The sequence below is a fragment of the Ixodes scapularis genome, unplaced genomic scaffold (genome assembly GCF_016920785.2).
Source record: "Ixodes scapularis isolate PalLabHiFi unplaced genomic scaffold, ASM1692078v2 PGA_scaffold0__279_contigs__length_252992795, whole genome shotgun sequence".
NCBI classification, from domain to species: domain Eukaryota; kingdom Metazoa; phylum Arthropoda; class Arachnida; order Ixodida; family Ixodidae; genus Ixodes; species Ixodes scapularis.
Window position 1 is genome coordinate 177,045,760 of NW_024609835.1, and position 20,280 is coordinate 177,066,039.

Here is a 20,280-nt window from a genome sequence, read left to right on the forward strand (position 1 = left end):
TATGAGCAGTGTGACCCCGGCTTAACGCAAGGCTCATTTTAGAAAAATTCTGGGCCCGCTAAAAAACAAAACAAAAAAATATAGTAAGCCAATTTAAGAGGTTTTTTTACGATAACGAAAGAGGGACGTTGAAGACAAACACACAACACGCTTTCGCCTTCAACAATACGTTTACTGGCTTGACCAGTAAAGCCAGTAAACTCTTTGTTGAAAGCGAAAGCCTGTGTTGTCTGTTTGCCTTCAATGTCCCTCTTTCGTTATCGTAAATTAGAAACCAACACGCTCACCCATCTAGTGTACACACCTTAAGGCGGCTTGAAGAATGGCAAAGGAGCCCTTTGTCACCCTGCAGGGAGAGTATATTAAAAAAAATAGTTACTTATTTCAACGACTTTCCACCAGTTAAAGGTGATCTCTGTTCAGCTCTTTCGACCGTTTCAAAGTAAGTATTTTGATAAAGAGTCATACATTCAGAAACTGAAGGGTTTCTGCCATAGAGTACCAAGTTAAATACTTCTCTAGGAGAATACGCTTTACCCAGCTCACTTGGATTAGACAACTAAAGCGCTAGATATCCTGACCTATCCAAGTACCGCCATCACTTTATCGTGCCGCGGACGCTCCTATTGCACGCCGGCGAGGCGTCGCCAATTTTGGCCCATGCCGCATCCCACATCCAGACGCTCAAGCCCCTATTGGTCTGCTGTGGCCGCCTGTGACGCGCCGTCGTTTGCGAGCACGCTCCTATTGGTCCTTTGCAGATGCCGCCGCTGCGCCGCCGCGACAAATTAGATTGGCGGCGACGGTCCGCCATTTTCCGCTCGAGTGCGTCCCAGCATGCACCAGCATGACGGTACTTGTTTACAACATTCAAATTCATCCCGCGCTTTATAAACAACGTGCCTAGAGCACGAAATTTACCCCTAGTGGTGGGAACAGCCTGCTTCGCAAAGACCATAGGCACATCACAATGACCATGTTATCACGCTGCGACGAGGGAAAGGGTTGCTATCGACGCATCGAGATGCCGCATTCGCCAAGGCAGCAAAGGCGGCTCTCTCCGCTGTTTTGAAAGGTTCCCTCGACGACAGATGGCGGCATTCGCCCTTTCCCGATTCAAAGAAGAACGAGTGCGTCCAGCCGTTTCAGCTACGCAAAACAACGTCCTTGTACGTAGAAGCTGTCGACTCCAAGACCCCTTGGATTTTGGAGGAGTAAATTGCATTCCCTAACAAAGTATTCGAACAAATGTTTCGCCGTTTGTTTTTGTTTCACACACATCACACAGTATAGTTAACCTGGTGTTTAACTCTGTACATTACATATTACTTTTTAATACGTGCGTGCGCTTATACTTCACTTCTTAAGTCCAGACGTAGCCGACGATACGAGCTGACGGAACGAGTCAGACAGCGTCAAAACTGCACCATCATGGTGTTCGTGATGTTTCTGTCCGTGTTCTATCATCGTTGAACCAATCATGAACAAAAAAGGCCCAGTGACTTGCGCTTTCGACGCTGCTTCTTCGGTCCCATTAACCCGTGGCGTTGTCTGCGTCTAGACTTAAGCTGAAAAGAAGAATATACAAAGGACTGCGACTTTCTGAGCTTCAAACCAGGCTTTGAACAGTTAACTTAGACTGGATGGTAGTATTAGTAGTATTACTTAGTAATGCTTGCGTAATTGGAGTGCGGCAAAACTGTTGAATATTTAAATAATTGAAGTAAAAATGACCCCGTTCAAGACAAGATTTTCCCCGATTACAAGGTTTACAGCGCGTGACCTGCGGACCTGCGTATCTCTTATTTAGTCGGATGAGCGGAAGAGAATGATTAGCAAACATATACGTAAACGGCGCCAAAAGGTATACGGGTTCTGATCAATAACTTGTTTTGTAATGAGGTTGTCTTAATCTACCCGGTTCCATCAAGAAAATGAAGCCCGCTTTTCGGCACGCATAAAGAAGTTAGGCAACGCAGAAAGCTGGAGCTCCATCAGTATACCACGTTAGCGGTGCGAATCTGATGCGAATATTTGAGAACATTTCGTTATGTGAATATCGAAAGACAAAAAAGAAACACGAAACTTCTTCATGAGCCGACGTTCGCCGAAGCCTACAGTTTCGTTAAACCAGGAAATGCGATTGTAGGCGTGTGGCACTTATTTTAATAAAGCAAACTTAGATGTATATATATATATATATATATATATAAGACATGATGATTGAAGCTTGTGGGCCGGTGATTATTGAAATACACAAGAAAGACGCATGGACTGAACAAAAAAAAGAAAACGTTTATTTGACGTTTCGAGGCCGCTCTTCTTTAGAATAGATAGACGTCAAATAAACCTGTCCTTGTTTTTGTTCAGTCCATGGATCTTTCTTATATATATATATATAGAGAGAGAGAGAGAGAGAGAGAAAGAGAGAGAGAGAGAAAACGTAGCGCAAGATGATAAAAAGTATACACGACAGAAAAACGCACTTGAGAGGTTTTTGGAGTTTTTTTTAACATATTATTCCTAAAGTTCGTCGACGTTTCGGCCTGAGGCAAATATTTTTCGACTGTATATATATATATATATATATATATATATATATATATATATATATAAACGAACATATGCAGACGATTGAACCGTACTTAATCCAATGAATCAGAGCATCAAAGTTTTCAGGAACCCGCCGAAAGACAAAAAACGGCGGAGGCAGGATTTGAACTCTGGGCCTCCCAATGTCCGGTCGGGTGTGCCATGGGGAGGCCTAGACTCCAACTCCTGGCTCCGCCGTTTCTCTGGCTTTCGGCGGGTTCCTGAAAACTTTGATTCTTTGATTCACTGGATTAAGTACGGTTCATTCATCTGTATATGTTCGTTTATATTCTCCTCGGCGACCACGTACGATGGTGTGAAGTGCCCGTGTTGTATGTATATTTATATATATATATATATATATATATATATATCTTGTGACGAAGAAGACGGGCGACACTGGGGCAGTGGCCTGCCTGACCATCACGTGCCACGCTCCGCGCGCACGGCCCGGCTTTTATAAAATCCTTTCTATCTCATTGAGTGGACGTGTCATTATCATTCGCTGCGGCCGCACATCTTCGTAACATTTGGTGGAGGTGCGGGGTACATCATCTTTCGTTCATCGTCATCATCGCTCCGGACCTTGGTTGCAGCAGTCCTGCGCCGCAGCCGATCGACCTCCGGACCACTGCCCCACCGCACAGCCCCTGCCCCGCGAACTGCCTGAAATGACGAAGTGACTGTGAGAGAGGTTCAACGAATGTGAGTTACAAGGATTTTTAGGAAGAGCGCCGTGAACAAGGTGAAGTATGGACGAAATTGAGATACAGACGCAAGTTTATGGTCCCCTGTCCTGTCCACAGCCCCGTCTGTGTTGATAGCGGTCAAATGAATCCCCCAGCCCGGATCGTGACGTTGTGGGGCTGTGGCTGGCACAGAGATCGGCAATGCTGTGGAGAGAGGCTGCAGGCTCAACAACATCTGCATTCTACGCGGCCGGCAGCAGTCATACGAGTCTTTGGCCTTGTCTTGTGTGTGTGTATGTGTGTGTTTTCAGTTCACTGTCGTGTTTCCCTCATTCATCGGCCGGGTCGTACTCTCTAAAGGAGGGGGTAATGTGCCGAAGAAGACGGCGACACTGGGCAGTGGCGTGCTTGACCATCAGGTGCCACGCTCCGCGCGCACGGCCCGGCTTCCATAAAATCCTTTCTATCTCATTGAGTGGACGTGTCAATATCATTCGCTGCCGGCCGCACATCTTCGTAACAATATATATATATATATATATATATATATATATATATATATATATATATATATATATATATATATATATATATATATATATAATTTTTTACTGAAATAAATGCCACATGCGCACACATTATCATTTCTTGTTTTGAAGACAATAGTTTTACGAAGACTTCGGCTAATTGAGAATTTGTTTTTCTCTCTCTCTCGCCTTCAGCTTTGGATTCTGGTAACGTAATGTTTCCAAAACTTCCCACCCCCACTGTCATCACAATCTGACGGAGTTTCAGCCTTCTGAAATTCGTAGTTTTTAATGCAGACCGAAACACTGGGTTTCATTTTCTGGATCGAGCCAAGTTGATTCACTTCCGATGTAAATATTTACCCGCTGCTCTTACCAAATTATGCACTGTTTGTACGACTCCGGGTATAAAAAGAAAAGAAATTAATAGAGGTTGACAAGACTTAATAATAATATGACAAACAAAGCCGATCGTACTCCAGGGAAAGCCAATATTAGGAAAATAAAATGAATTCGCTAGACTCGCTCACGCTTGTTTCTCCAAATCTGAAAATGCAGACTGCGAGACACTGTGAGCGCTGTAACAAGTGCGGTACTATGCCACGCTATGCGTTTTCTTGTCTTGCTAATAAGATTATTTGGAGCGGAGCGGGGTTATATTTCTTTCCTTTTTTCCGGTCTTGATTGGATACAGAATCTCTAAAAGCCAGTTTGCTTTTATCATAAAGACACCTCGTTTTCCAACAGCAGAGAGAGACTGTCTGTTCTTTCGACAGCCGTTCCGTCCTCGAACCGCCGGAAATGTAACAGCACGAACACGACTCCGACGGTCGTTCGCATATTGCATTCAAAGGGAAGCGACAGTCAAATTTTACCACCTATGTTCCCCGAATGAGAACCTTCTACTACACAAGTAGTTTTGATGGCAGCCCTTTGATTTTAATAGAAATAAATTAACAAAACAATTATCACGTTTTGCACTAACAGCTTCGCGCGGTGTAGTACGTGGATTTTTATCTGCACCCGTTGAAATTCAATTAGTCTGCTTAAAGGAGCACTGCGAAAATTTCAGTGTTCTGCTTAAATAATTTGGGAGTTGGTGCCTCGACCTTTCTGAAGTCAAGAACAAAAAAAAAAAAAAAAAAAAAAAACACGGTTTTGCCTGCCTATCCTAGTATTTATTTTAAAAATTGACGAAGATTGAGGTTTTCGGCACCTCTCAACTCCTTCACCATCTTCCAAGTCACGTGCGCTGTTACGTGAATGGGGGCCGCGCGGGGTTCCGGTGAAGCTCTCTCATTAGAGCAATCAGTGAGCAGCGAGAAACTCACCCGCTCGCGAACACGTGACCACGTACTTGCGCAGAGCGATCAACATGGCGAAAGGAGGAGAGTCTCGTCCGGGTCCGGCCATCCCCGTCCGGCGCTGCCACCGTCCTCCTCCGGCTTATGGGAGCTGTTCGCAGTAGCAGATAGAGCTGACAACTTTGTTGACCTCGGATAGATGGCGCCACTAAACATCCGAAAAATAAAAGTTTTGTCGGTGATACCAAGTTTTTTATACATTTATATTTGTGTTAGAACGACAAGATTTGTAGAAAAATTACCTTTTATCGAGCACAACTTCCTATCTTTTTACAAGTCCCCCCTTGACGTCATGCCGCGTGGTTCTAGTTGCCGACGCTCGCGGCTGCAGGTCGGGAAATATTCTAACTTTTGCGTCGCGATTACGCGGCAGAATCGCAACATCTCGTAGGAAGAAGATGTGTTTTCTGTCCTTTCTGACAAGATAAAGAATATCAAGAGTAGAAGACGCAAATTCTTTCAACGTTAAAATTGTTTCACAGCTCCTTTAAGGGGGCAATGCAAAAATTTTCGCACTTTGCGCAAATACCGTTAAGAACGGATCCCTGACGTTAATGACCTATAAAACAAGCGTTCGTTTTTCACCCCACGTAATAGAAGTCCCAGAAAAAAATTAAACAAAAACGAGCAGCGTTCACCACCTCAACTCGCAGCCACAACAAGCGGCCACGAAATCCGGAGCCGATTATATGCCGCCAATGTAGATCATAGCCACGCGCTGGGGTTGGCAAAGCGCAGGACACGCGCTGAGTTCCAGACATTGGCTGCATTTACATGGATGCGACCGTAGCGCATCGAGTCGAGATTTCATGATTTTGATTGGTAGCAGTTGGGTAGAAGAGGAAGAAGTAAGAAGACAGTCTGCGTGCGATAGGTCCCTGCTCGATTCGATGCGCTACGATCGCATTCATGTAAACATAGCCATTGTTATTGTTTGGCTATTGTCGTCATTGCAGCGATTGGACACGGGCCACTACCCGAATGCCTTTCGAGCTAGTAATTATCACTAGGCCGAATCGAGTGCCCACGAATGCTCGGGTCCAATCTATGAATCGCATTCAAATATCGTCATTGGGTGCACTGCGATCCCCACGTTACGCCATCAAATTTCGGAAAGGAGGGATTGAATGAAAATGATCGCTTTTGTCCTTCAAATTACACCGCAACAAAGGACTTTCTTAGCCAGTGGCGTTGCGTGCGAGTATCCTTGAGTTCCACTAGTGCCAGTAAGCTCGTGTAAAGTGAAAAACATTCCAATTGAATATCGTTGCACCGCTCCTTCGTTTTTGTTTTGCATGTGTGGGCGTCATTTGTGGGAGGAAATGTATAGACGATTGCAAGCTGGGCGACTGGCCGCCGCCATGTCTCTGCTCGAGCAGGCACGCCCGGGCGATTACGAGCTTGCCAAAGCTACGTTCACCCGCGCGTTGCACGCCGTTGCACGCATGGGGCACCACTTGTGGCGCCATGCTTGCAATTGTCTATTAGCCCCGTGCGCGACCGAAAGCGTCGCTGTGGTCGGCCTTCCACGATTGGCCAAATGCTGACTATGACGTCGGAAAGGGGATTTATCATCGACGGAAATAAGAGGAATGAAAGAACTTTAATTTTGACGGTGTTGGCAGTGTTCCTTTGAGAGCGCAATGATTTCAAGCTTCCACCATGCTAATAACAAGCACCATCGAACTTGTTGTTTGCAAGGTAATGACGTCACAAGGGGGAACCATAGGAGGGCGCCACCAAAACATCTCGCCGGTAATACCTAAGAACTGCGGTGTATATAACCAGAATGCAGAAATGATCCCCACACACTTTTGTGCCCAAACGTGTTAGCAAAAAATAAAAACATTTAATGAGCCCGGATTTGGGCTGTACATATATCCGCATTCATACGCGCCAGACGCTGATTTATCAATCGGGCTTAATCTGCTCGGATGCATTGGGGGCCGAGGTCCGAAAGAATCGGAAAACTAACCTCAGAGGCAGGTGAACATAGTGTGCTTGAAGTACCTTTCAAGCAAATATTTCGCTCGCCACTTAGAGGCTTTTAGGAGAATCCAATCGGAAGGTAAGAAGACACAACCTGCAGAACTTTTTTGTTACCGAACGGAGGACGCTTTTGTATTCTTTCGGCAAAACCCGCAGTATTTAGGAGAAGAGGAGTTAACACCGTGAGGCCGAATGGAAAGAAGATACTCGAAGAAAAATGTTCAGTGAGGCTAGAGGAGAAGATTTTGTACAATACTCACCAAACTTAGGCGGAACACGCAGCGGCGTGTTATCCCATGGGAGCACTATCCTGGTCGCAGCTGAAGAACTGCTCCATGACGTAGCGCTCAATGGAACAACCCGAGCAGGGTAGGTAATTCGCTCAAGGCAGAAATCGCTGCTGAACTATGGAACAAGAACAACTTTGCCTCCGATGTTATCTGCGCTTTCCGCCACCGCTTTGCCTACAGTCGACAGATGACTGCCCAAAATCGTCAGTGATTAGATGGATCATTCAGTAGAAACATATGCTTACTCGTTGATTCATACATCACTGACCTGTTTTCAACTGTCGACTATGCATGTCCGGGTGAAAAGGTGGCAATAAGTATGGACTGGCCTACCTGCAAAATTGCAGCAGTGCTTACGTTCAAGCAAGCGCCCTGCCTTGCTCGGACAGTTCCACTGAGCGCTACGTCGCTGAGCAGTTCTTCAGCTGTCATGAGGAGAGCGCTGCCATCAGATAAAAGAACGTTCGCATCTTCCGGATGAGTTTGGTAAACATATTCTGCATTCATCTTTAGAGAAGAAAAAAATAGAAGTAAACGTTTTAAATACATCGCTAGGTGGTTGCAAAAACAGTCCAGAAAATAGAGCATTTGTATAGGAATGTTTTGCAAAATTTACAAGTTTTTCGTTTGTTTGTTGAAGAACTGCTTTCGACCCCAAAGGAAGACACGATAAGCAAAAAATATTTTTTCTGCAAAGTGGCAGTCAGGTGATTTATGTGACAGATCCTCTGTCACCAACCAACGTGAAGCAGATTTGTTTACAGTGTGACAACGCCCGCGGCCAAAGCCCCACTCGAAGCTACACATTCGTCTCACTGAGTTTGTTAAAGCGGAACTGTTGCAAAAGGTGCAGCGCCGTCCGCGGCGCCAAAAGGAAGGCCGGTATTCAAAAAAGTTATTGGAGTAAGTGAAAAGGCCTGCACTCTGATCGGCGCACTTCCATGGGCCTCACATTGCCTAAGTTACGGGGGAAGAGAGAGACGGAAGTTGGGCTAGGTAAACACACCTTAGTGATCCGAGGGCTGAATTTTTGCCGGCTCCAAGATTTGGCTCCGCTTATCGGGCAAGCATACCTGGGGGTCGCTTATGTGAATTATTGACGGGTGTTTACCTAAGCCTCGGGTTTCCCCCCTATCTCTCTCTCCCCTCGTAAACCAGGTGATATGACATCCATAAAAACGAGCCAACCAGAGTGCCGAAATATGCTTGTTGATTTACTTCACAAGCTTGTCCGAATACGCTGCCGGTAACTGTCCATACAAAACCAGTTGTAGCAAATGACACATGCCTCGGAGGTTGTTGTTTTTAGCGATGAGGAGGTAGGAAAGTGGAGGAGAGTGAATCGTGTACTCGCTCGGGCGGCGATCGGTGGCGCAGGAAACGCAGGCGAGGAACTTCGCTGCCCCCCCCCCCCCCCCCCTCTTCTTCCCTCCCTATCTCTCTTCAGTGTCACGTGGTAAATGCTGCGGGAGCAAGGAGGAGCAGCGTACAGGACGTCGCACGCGGCCTCATGGGATTTTTGCAAAAGACCCATTGCGCTTTGTAGATATTTTCCTTTGTTTCGTCTTTACAATAAAACGTTTTTCACATGTGAATTTATGCACTACGTTAGCATTGCGAATGAGTCGGTATAATGGAACCGGGCGTGAACGAATAGTGGTTCTAATCAAATAGCCTCCAGTTATTCACAGCCCTCACAGTGTTAGGAAACGTAACAAAGTATCGGCTTTCTTTGAATTGTTGAAGCTATGACGCTAGACTATTTGATTCGAAGAAATGTCACGGTCCTTAGGTAAACCACTTACTGGTCTCGAAACTTGGGCGCCTTGCGTCCGAGTAACTTTTATTGAAACAAGCGGTGCAATCCATGTAAAAGTTTAAAAAGTTATTTTATTTAAACAGCTTTTTATATATGAAAACAAGAAAACATTTAGCAACCTTCACGTGGTGGTTTAATTGTTCCGAAATAATATGACCCCCGCATCTCAAGTATAGATAATAATAATAATAATAATAATAATGTTTATTTTCCGTCAAAACACAAATGACGGAGGGAGACCGAGGAAAAAAGCTGTGAAAGATGGCGTTTCCAACCGTCCATTTTTAGAGCGCAGCTCTTAGGGGCCCGTTTCCGGCTTGAGCGGCGTCGGCGTCGCCGTCAGCGTCGCCGTCGGCGTAACCGCGAGGTCACGTGACCCCCCGAGGTCACGTGACCCCCCCCCCGAGATCACGTGACCCACCCAGGTCACGTGACACCCCTAGGTCACGTGACCCCCACAAGTCACGTGACCCCCTGAAGTCACGTGACCCCCTTGAGGTCACGTGAGCCCCTGAGGTCACCTGACCCCTTGAAGTCACGTGACCCCCAGAAGTCACGTGACTGCCTTGAGGTCACGTGACCCCCTGAAGTCCCGTGACTTCTGGGGATCACGTGACCCCCGAAGGTCGTGACCCTTCAGGTCACGTGACCCCCGAGGTCACGTGACCCCCAAAGGTCACGTGAGCCCCTGAGGTCACGTGACCCCATGAGGTCACGTGACCCCTTAGGTCACGTGAACCCCAGAGGTCACGTGACCCCCTGAAGTCACGTGACCCCCTTGAGGTCACGTGACCTCAAGGAGTCACCTATCCCTCAGTACGCTTCCATCTTCCTCCTCAAGAGCTGCGCTCTAACCGGCGTTACAGGGAATTGTAAACGGATTTCATTTTTTCGACGGGTCCGTAGAGTTTTGTCAGAATGTAGACGCCTCCAGAGACTTTTTCCACGGCGGTTTCTCCGATCCGAAGCCCATGCGATCTAATTGGTTTATTTTTAACGTCGCTAGCGCGCCTGTGGTGCCTCGATATGTCCATGCGGAAAACTGAAGATCACCTAACCTGGAGTCACAAAGAGACTCCAGGTTAGGTAATCTTGGGACGGTGGCAAAATTTTCCCATCCCTAATTAAGACCGCGCAGCGACACTTGTAGAAACACGTGACGTTGCTATTATCGACTTGCAAATAAAGCGCTGGAAATTTAATTGTAGAGCTTTAGGTGCAAGTATAAGTATGCAGTTTCTTGTTTGTTTTAAAGATTTAAATACGTGTTTAAAAAAAAACTGTGAAATCTGCACCTATGCGGCTTGTGCAGGTGAGTTATACGGCCGGGGGGACATACTATAGGGAGTGAATCATAATGATCAGTTGGCGAATTAATTAGAATTTGTTAATTAACATTTAATTTGTTAAATTAGACATCATTTCAATGAAAAACTTGCTGAGCGTCATCTAAAACCAATAAATTCGTAATTTCTATAAATACTCTGAGTGCTTGGGAAGCGTAGTGGTGCGCTAAATGTACCAATCGTGCAACAGGTACAAGGCTGAGGCTATGATAAGAGACGGAAAAGTCCCGCGGGCGCCTTACTGCAACTGCTAGTCTTTTACCTGCTCCACGAGTGGTAACTTCAGTGCACTACGCTTCTCACGCGCTCAAAGTCTTTCTGAAAATGACTGATCTAGAGGTTTTGGACGACGCTCAGCGAGCTTCTAATTGGAACCATGTGTCTAATTTTACTAATTAAAAAGTTAATGAACAAATTTTATTTAATTAGCAGCCTGGTCGTTTTGATTGGCTTCCTACACTATGTCCTTCTGGCCACGTAACTTACCTGCACAAACCGCATAAGTGTAGCTTTCACGGCTTCTTTAGAACAAACCTGTAAAGCTTAAAAAAAAACACTCAGTATGTTACATCATTAGAGAGTTTTAGAATAGCGTATTTATACGCAAAACCTCTGCGCGCGGAAATAAATAGCGGCCTTACCATGCGCTGATCCACAACACAGTTTGCGCTCGGCGCATGCGCAGCAGTGACAAGGTTATTACTTTGCATACGCTATCCCAAAAATCCCTATCGTTGTGACGGCGTGGTTTGCGGGGTCAGCTTCCTGATAGTCCAACATTAAAACCGCTAAGCTCAGTGGAGAGATGAGACAGGAACGGCGCCTCTTGTTGGAGGGCCGGCCTCTTCCACGCGCTTGTTGCCTTCTGTCGTGCTTTTGGCTGCGCATGTACGCTCGGGGCTCACGGTTCGCCGACGCGCTATTGAAGGTAGGAAACTCGCGCTGGAGACCGGGAGAACTAAAAAACATCCCCGCCGTTCTCGTCGTGCCAGTGACTATATATGATACGACACTGGGGAAGGCAGGGGGAATGCTCGCAGAAAACGCTGAATACCATAGACAGGGATTTTCTTGAGTGCCGTGGTGTACTCATTGAAAGTTGACATCACTGTCCCCTCGCCTGTAACCTGTAGCAGCTAGAAGCTATAGCAGCTTGTGGTAGGTCGGGATCCACCAACGACGACGTCGTCGTCGTTCGTGGATCCCGGCCCACCACGAACTGGACATCATTCGAATGAACACGCACCTCTTCTTTGTTAGTACATTCTGCTATAGGTATTCGGGGGGAAAAAAGTAGTGCTTATCACATGCCTTTCTTAGGCTGCCATTTCTCACACCTCAATTATATAATGCTCGAATGTCTGCAAGGCTTCCATATGACAGCATACCAGCTGTCATATGGAGCCCCTAGAAAAAAAAAAAGATATATGTTTGTTCCTTCAGCGATTCCAACAGAACCAGATGTGGGGAAAACTTCACACGATATACTCGGTGGATGATCGCATCTATAGAAGCAGCTCTCTTCCGCCAACCAGTATAAGCAGCGAGGAGAAAATACAAAAAGGGTTGATCAAGAAAAAAAAAAACAGTAACCAAACAAAAAAAAAAATAAAAATAAAAAAAATTGGAAGAGGAAAGGTGATTACGTATCGCGGCAAGATGTCCCATTTCGGTCGTCCAGATTGACGTGGTCTATTGACAGTGTCATCGTCCCCTCTCGGTCCATTGCCCCGCGACAAAGGCGCGGCCGGCCGTTTAGTAGTGAAACCCAGGGCTCACCCGCGACGTTCTCTGCCAGCGCGATATTCCGACCCTGCTTTACTGCCGTCATCCCGACGGAACCCCCACAAATTCGTCACGGATTTTCTTCGTCTAGGTACTCCCTCGGCTATAGGCGCCGGAGGAATCCTCGTAGTCGCGCGTAGACGACAGCCAGCGATAGGGTCTGTAGTTGGCCGATTCACACGACGCACTGAACTGCGATTTTCGTCCGCGGACCATGTACCACTTGACTCTCACGTCACCGGTTCCTGCAATCCGCGCCTCGTCCGCGGACTGGCGGACTTTTAAAGTCGAGCGTCACTTCACTCGCGAAAGTTTGGCGGGTGATTGACTTGGAGAGCGTTTTGTCTTTTAGACTTTTAGTCTTTATTTATTTATTTTTTCATTTGTCAGACGATTGAAATACAAATGGCTCATAGTTGTGTTTTGTGCGTTCGCTGGTTCATTTTGTCGCGCGATTCTGGGTTCCACGCGTGAAAGACACTGGAGAAACTTTGCCCGGCTGACGCGATGCAGGTTCTTGTAATCCTCCAGAACCGTGTCAAGAAGCTTCTGTGAAAACTCGTCTAGCACGCCGCGATTATTCTTGCACGTCCAATCAGCCTTTCACCGAGCAAAACCTTTCTTGTGGCTGTGGTATACTTAAAGAAACCATGCAATTATCTTTCAACTCCTCCCTCCTTAGCTTTCCTTTTCAACCCAAAAGCGGAAGGAGAAATCACGCGGTGAAGTGCTTGGGCAACGGTACGATTACTCCAAGCTTCCCCCGCCCTTGTTAAAAGTGTACTAAAGTAATTCTTGGAAAAACGTTTTTGTGGTGTTATATTGTGTAATCAGTGTCAGTTAAAAACTTTATACATATTTTCCAGAATACAATATTGCCTATTGGTCTCACGGCTGTAAAAATAATGCGAACTCTTTTCCCTCGTAATATTTTTTTCTGGACCAATTGAGATTACGATTTTTATTATTATACCTTGTTTTAAAAACGTTGTGCATTATATTTCGACCGTTTGTGCATTATATTTTGAAAAGACGCAAAATTTTAATGGTGCAAAAGGGGTAATACGAAACCAGCGAACTATATTTTTCCTCGCTTTTCGACGGACCCAAAGTGATGTGTCTGCCCGGCTCCGTTGGAAGGATAGATGGACCGATGGATATCGACCGTATTCTTTATAACGGGCGGTAGCTTACGCCATATAGCCGCGGTGGGCCGTCGCGGTTCGTTTCCATCGCGCTTCATTCGTCGCCATCGCGCGTCGTAACGTCGACGAGCGCACGTGCCCGATCGCGTTGGCCAACGCTGGCTGTGAACGGGAGCTTGTAATCAATTACTTTTTGGAGTAATTTTGTAATCAGTTGATTACTTTTATTAGGAAGTAATCACGAGAGTAATCTGATTACTTCTTGAAGTAATAAAAATTACTTCTAACCGTTACTATTTTTCCACGGGAACCCCCCCCCCCCCCCCTTCCACACACCTTTTTTTTCTGAAATGACAAAAATAAAATTTGCTTCTTTTTTCCAACGGAAAAAAAAAACAGTTTTGCGGAGCTGTAGGAAATGAAGTAAACCCATTTTTATGTACAGTTTCCCTGGAATGTCTGTTTTTTTCGAGTTGGGACTGGGAGTGGGAAGCCCTAGGGAAGCATCAATGCAGTTCGTCCATTCAGGGCGAAGTTTGAGGGAGCAGAATGTAGCTTTGTAAACCCTTCGTTCAAACTAGCCCCCTCACGCACACACACACAGAACTAAAAAAAAAAAAAATCCTGCTTACGGTACCTATTCGCAGCAATTAGGAGAACCAGAACCGAAGCATGTCTAAAGCGGATGCAAAATATAACAAAGCCAGTTTAAATATTTCCCTATTTGCCCTACGGTGTCTTTGTGACAAGCAATGTTTCGAGTTGAGAGGTGGTCGGGGCGATCTCTTCCACTAATGGATACTATGATCTGTTTCAAATCCTGGAGCTGCTGCTCTTCTGTATAACATGCAAGTTAATCCACATGTGAATAATAAAATGAGCGACGCAAACTTTAAGCGACAACCCTTGCTTACACTTAACAAGATCTAAAACCCCCTCCGCCCCTTCCCCCTCCCCCACCCCCCTCGACTGGTGAACGCCCAAATAATTAAACTCCTTCGAACGAATTCTATGCATGTGCCCGCACGCATTGTGAAGGTGCAAGAACCACGAAGAGGGAACCTGTTTTTTCTTCTTCAATACTTGTGAAAATGTGAAATATAGGTTGGAAGACGTTCATTGTTATGAGCGCTAAAGATGTAAGTCTTCACCGAATAAAGTAATCGGAAAAGTAACGGTTACTTTTTAAAGTAATGTCCAATTACTTTTGCTGTCGGGTAATTAAGTAATCTATTCCAATACTTTTTAGTCAAGAGTGACAGTAATTGTAATCGATTACTTTTTTTTAGTAACGTGTACAAGACTGCTTCAGCGTCATCCGGAACGCGACGTAGCACAATGTAACCCAGCGCGCGTCGGCGTAGCTCGCGACAGAAAAGCAAACCTCACACCCGGCACCCTACACACCGACGACGGTAGCTCTCCCAGAAGCCCTCGCGCGAGCGCCCCGTTCGGGGCACTCGCCCCGAATGCGGCCGGGCCGTCAGGGCCTGAATAGGGCTGGGGCAGTCGGGGCCACTCAGAATGTGTGAAACGCCCACGTCGGCGATCTGAATCTGCCGTGTGTCGTGTGCTCTCATCGTATTTCTGCGTTGGTGAGAATTTTTAACGTTCGTGCGATTATCTGGGCGAGTGTGTGTGTTCACGGGAACTGCTTCGAGGATGCGCTACCCCCGAGACACTTCCTAGATCTAACGCGACGAACTCACAATTGTGCCGACAAAGGCTGGAAGCTCCAAGACGCAAAGAAGGCCGTTCCCGATCGAAACAACAAACACCGCCTAATCTAAGGGACCGGCGAACTCAGTAAAACATCGGCTATTTAGCCGGCGAGAAGTATGGAACTGTGGTGTCTTAGTAAACGATACTAGCGGTGTACCGCTACTACCGTAGGCGATGAAAATGGGACTGAATCCTGTATTGTTCGTATGGGCTATTACGTAATTTAGGCATCGTACGCTGTTTTCGTGTTAGTTTTTTTAGTCAACGTGAAAGGCTAGCTATAATGATAGCACACTGCCCATCTATCAGAAAGAGGTCGCTGTGGAATATAGAGTGCCTCGCTTTTTCTTGTGCAAAACTGGAGTCAATAAAACGAAAACGGATTACTGTTCCGGGTTTTAGATTATTTGGGATCTTCATTTGAAAGAAGCTGGAAAATCATTTCATGGTCCCTTTGAGTGTAGTGCACGAGCGCGGACTGCGTGGAGGCATCTCCAAACGCCCCTCCGCAAGCCCAGAACTTTGTCGCTTCTATGCCTTCTTCAGCGGGACCATGCGTGTGTCACTGTCATGCCTTGGGTTAGCAAAACTAGTGGCGCTTCGCGCGAAGCCTATCACGATGTTTTGCCTCCCTATGTACGTAACAACGGGTACGATTCACTATCGCGGCAAAATACGTCGATTTCTCTCTTGGACAACGGTGCCATGGTGCGATGTGGGAGTTTCGTGGCACTGTGGGATGGCGAACAGGTTCGAACCGTCCTCGCTGGAGTCTGCTCGTCGTCTCCTCCGTGTGGATGCACTTAGGAGACGGGTGAACCGCGGACTATCGGGACGTGATCAATCCATCCGCGGATCAGTCCGTCGCGTGAATCTGCGATAAGTTGACAGTGCGGTGGAGGCTACGTGCCAACCGGACCAATCAACAGCCTCCCTTTCATCACCTGATTCGATCTCTGCGTGAGGGTATAGGGCGGTAACGTGTTTCTTTGGCGAAAGATAAACTCGTGATTGGACCAACAAGCACGTGGCTCCCACCCCACTGTCAGCTTAGGCGTGAATGGAGTGCAGGGGGTGGCCTTGGTCCGGCGGCAACGTTCCCCTGTGGCTTAATAGCCGATCCGAGAGAGCGGCTCGATCGCGTAATCATGGCGATAATTGGGAGCGATGGGGACGGCCACGAGGCTGCAGAGGAGAATCCCGCCGCGGCGACGGCGACTGGGACGGCATCGACGGGCGACCCTGCCGATCGATGGGCCCCAGGCTGCTCCTCTTTGCCGCTGAGGATGGTCGACCGGAGGCGGGCCTCGGAGTCTGAGCCCAGAGGGACAGGCCGCGGGTCGAAGCTCGATCGGCATGCACGACTCGGACTCGGGGACTTCATCATATTGAGCTAGCCGCCGCTGGTAGGTAAAATAACTGCTGTGTTGCAGCGAAAAAGAAATATAAGCGCATTGAATGGTTTTGCTCGTGGACCCAGAAAATCCAAACACCGACTGCCAAACACAAATATATATATATATATATATATATATATATATATATATATATATATATATATATTACGAAGATGTGCGACCGGCAGCAAATGGAAATGACGCGCCCACTCACTGAGATAAAAAGGATTTTTTTCTTTCAAATCCTCGCGGTTAGCACCCTTGGAGTCCACGGCGAGTTCTTCCAGCACTGCAACCACCATCTCCTCCCCTGCGAACGAGCCATGTTCTAATGCATTCAGGCTGTCAGGCGAGTGTACGGTGTTCGACCTGGCTCGGTGAGGAACCTTGGAGTGGTTCCTTTTGCGCCGTTCTGCCCTCAGGAGATTCTTGCCCAGCATCGACGCGTCCGAGTTCCTACGTGACATCCGGTTTACGTTGTGCGTGTTGCTGTGAGACTTGGCCCCACCTGAATCCAGCGTCTTTTGGAGGCCAGTGTCCGACTTTATGTGGCTGGCCAGTTTGCGTCCCGGGACAGGGGCGGAGGAAGACTTTGAGCTCTTCTTGGAGGACTTGGCATCTCTGGAACTAGAAGGGGACTTTTCGCGAAAGTAACGCTATTGTCAAGTATGTGCCCAAAGAGAGCAAGTAGACGTTTTCTGGAAAGCTTCCAAGCAAGCGGTACGGGCATCTGGCTGCGGTGACCAAAGGATGCTTGTACATAGTCGGAGGATTCGAAGTAAGCAGAGACAAATGTCACAATCCGACGGGCACCTGCAATCGCTACAGTTTCTCCAAAGGTTGCTGGGACAAAGTGGCAAGCCTCAAGTACCCCCGATGCCACCACGGTGTCACCGTCGTGTTGGGACAAATCTACGCCGTTGGCGGTCAGTCGGTGGAGAGCCTGCTCATGAGCTCTGTGGAAGCATAGGACCCGGGTTCCGACAAATGGTCTTCCTTGACACTTCTGTGCTGCGCAGGGATGGCGGCCAACGCCATTGAGTTCAAGGACCAGATGTACGTGGTCGGCGGGCTCATGGTCGTTCCCAGTCACAAGTGAAAAGTCTGCATCGTTCCGGACACCATGTGCTTCAATCCTCACACAGACACGTGGCACCACCGAGCAGCCCTTCCACTGCCCATGTGAAATTCGTCCCTCATGGTGCACAACGACCGATTGTTCGCCTTCGGCGGTCTCGTGCGCACCGTGAGCCAAGACAAATCCCAGCTCCTGACACCGATCGACGACATGCTCGAGTACACTCTTGGTACCGACACCTGGATCCTGGTGACGTCCATGCCCACACCTTGCCACAATTCCTATCTGGCGTCACTCGGTGACGACATCCACGTGCTGGGCGGCCAGTTGGAGGGCGACGCAGCCACGGCCACCAAGGCATCGTACCGCTACAGCCCGTCCACCGACTGCTGGCTGGCCCTGCCCCCGTTGCCCTCGAGGCTGAGCCAGTCGTGCGCGGTCGCCCTCCCCAAAGACGTTTTAGAGTAGGCACGGAAAGCGCTCATTGACCAAGCCATCGCCTTATTTTTTTATAATTATATTATAAAAATGTTATTAAATTAAAATTAAAATAACTGTGAGAACCTGACAGGGCACATCAACGAAAGGTCACCACAGCCACCTTACCAACGATCAACCGGCAAGATGAACAAGATTTTAACCAATGCAACGGACGGCCAAGACAATATCACCCTCAACGATGTGGACATCAAACACTTTCTGCAACAAAGATCTGCATTACGCACCAAGGTAATGACTCTCTTGGATGATCTTCAGAATGCCTTGCCGGGAACAACGGCAGGCCGGCAACTTAACGAAAGCATCAAGGGGTTAAAAGAATACGAATGCCAACTAAAGTACCTCGACGATACGATCGAGCCATTCATACCCACTGAAGAACTTGAAGAAGAATTAACTTACGTCATAGAACTAAACGACCGCATCGTGGGGCACCTGTCAATGCTGAAGTTTATAGCTGAACTAGTCAATCAGCGGGTGAAAAAACCAGAGAAAGTCGAGGAAGGAAACAGCACTTATCGAAACAACGGATTACATCAGACACAAGCTCCTTTAGGCAATACCTCGTGAGACCAAGTGAAGTTCACGTGACCGCCCACACCAGAGATAACGAAGCCAGAACGGTCGGCCTAGTGTCCTCCACCTACGCCCGACCGTTCTCTGGTCACAGAAAATCACCGGGGACAAGGAAGCACAGACGCGTACCGACTGGATCTACAGATGTGAACGACACGCGACTGGACGACTGTTGCGCGCAAACGACACCAATAACGACTACGGTGTCCATGCTGACCAACAAGCAGGTCATAACCAGTTCAGCGGGAGAATGTAAAGCAGGTTGTTTTGCTGATGCTCATACAAAATGGAACGTGGCGAGTTGAAAAAGAAGAGAAACGAGCCAGCAAAAGAAGAAAAGATGGACGATGTAGGCCTGGCCATGAGCGGACGATGCCGGTCATTCTTAATGTAAATATCTCTAGATAAGCGCTTTTCTTGACCTCATCAACCAACGACCAGTTTTGATGGAGGTGCGGGGTACCGATCATCCCGTTCACCCCCATCAACCGTGACGCCGTCTGTGGAAGCGTTCCGCCGCATTTGACTGATCTCCAGCCCACAGCCCTGTAACACAGCCCCCACCTCAATGATGCCATGAAGACATGACGACATGAACTGACAGTCGTAAGCGAGTAACCATTAGAGTGTTACGTGATGACTTGAGGGCGCGATTGCGAGATGATGATTGTGACGACTGAGAGCTACGAGAATTGACGATCCCCTTCCCGTCCCCAGCCCAATCTTGTGACGGCATGACGGACGTTCTCCAGCCCGGATAGTGTCGTCGCGGTGCTGTGACTGGTGCTTCGGTCGGTAATGCTGCTAGAGCGTCTTCCGGTCATGGAACTGCGACAGGTTCTAATATTTCGCGGCAGGCAGCAGTGCTTTGTCCATCTGTCTTCATCTGTTTCTGTTGTATTTCCGTGCGTGTTTTCCTTGCGTGTCCTTCATTCATCGGCCGGGTTGTCCTCTTTCAAGGAAGGGGATAATGTGACGATGAAGTGGACGACGCTGCGGCAGTGGTGTGCACTAATATCGCGCGCTAGCGCAACGCGCTAGGCCCGCCGCCAATAAATGATTCCACTTCATTATGTGAACATCCTCGTCTTCTCCTGCCGGCCCCGGCATCTCCGTAACAATGTATATATATATATATATATATATATATATATATATATATATATCTATATATATATTGTCACAAATAAACCGGCGAGAAAACAAAGAATAACTGGAGAAACTGAAACGTTTAATGGGGCAAACTTGTGCCCAAAAATAAAAGGGTACAAAAGATAATAACAGAGCGTCGCGGGCATCGAAGTCGGCGTAACAGCTGAGTCGAACGCTGGGGCGAGACTAACTCCGCTCGCCTTCCGGAATGCCTTATGTACCCTCGTGGGTTTCTGGATCGTTCGGCGTAGAAGGTTCGCCGCGTAGGACATTCTGGCCTCGAACAAGCAACATGGTTCTTGAATTTACCA

General features: G+C 47.5%; 1 pseudogene; it reads left to right on the top strand.

The window, feature by feature from the left end:
* The window catches only part of LOC115320494, a 42,335-nt pseudogene extending 24,571 nt beyond the window's left edge, over nt 1-17,764 (top strand).
* The last annotated feature ends 2,516 nt before the right edge of the window (nt 17,765-20,280 follow it).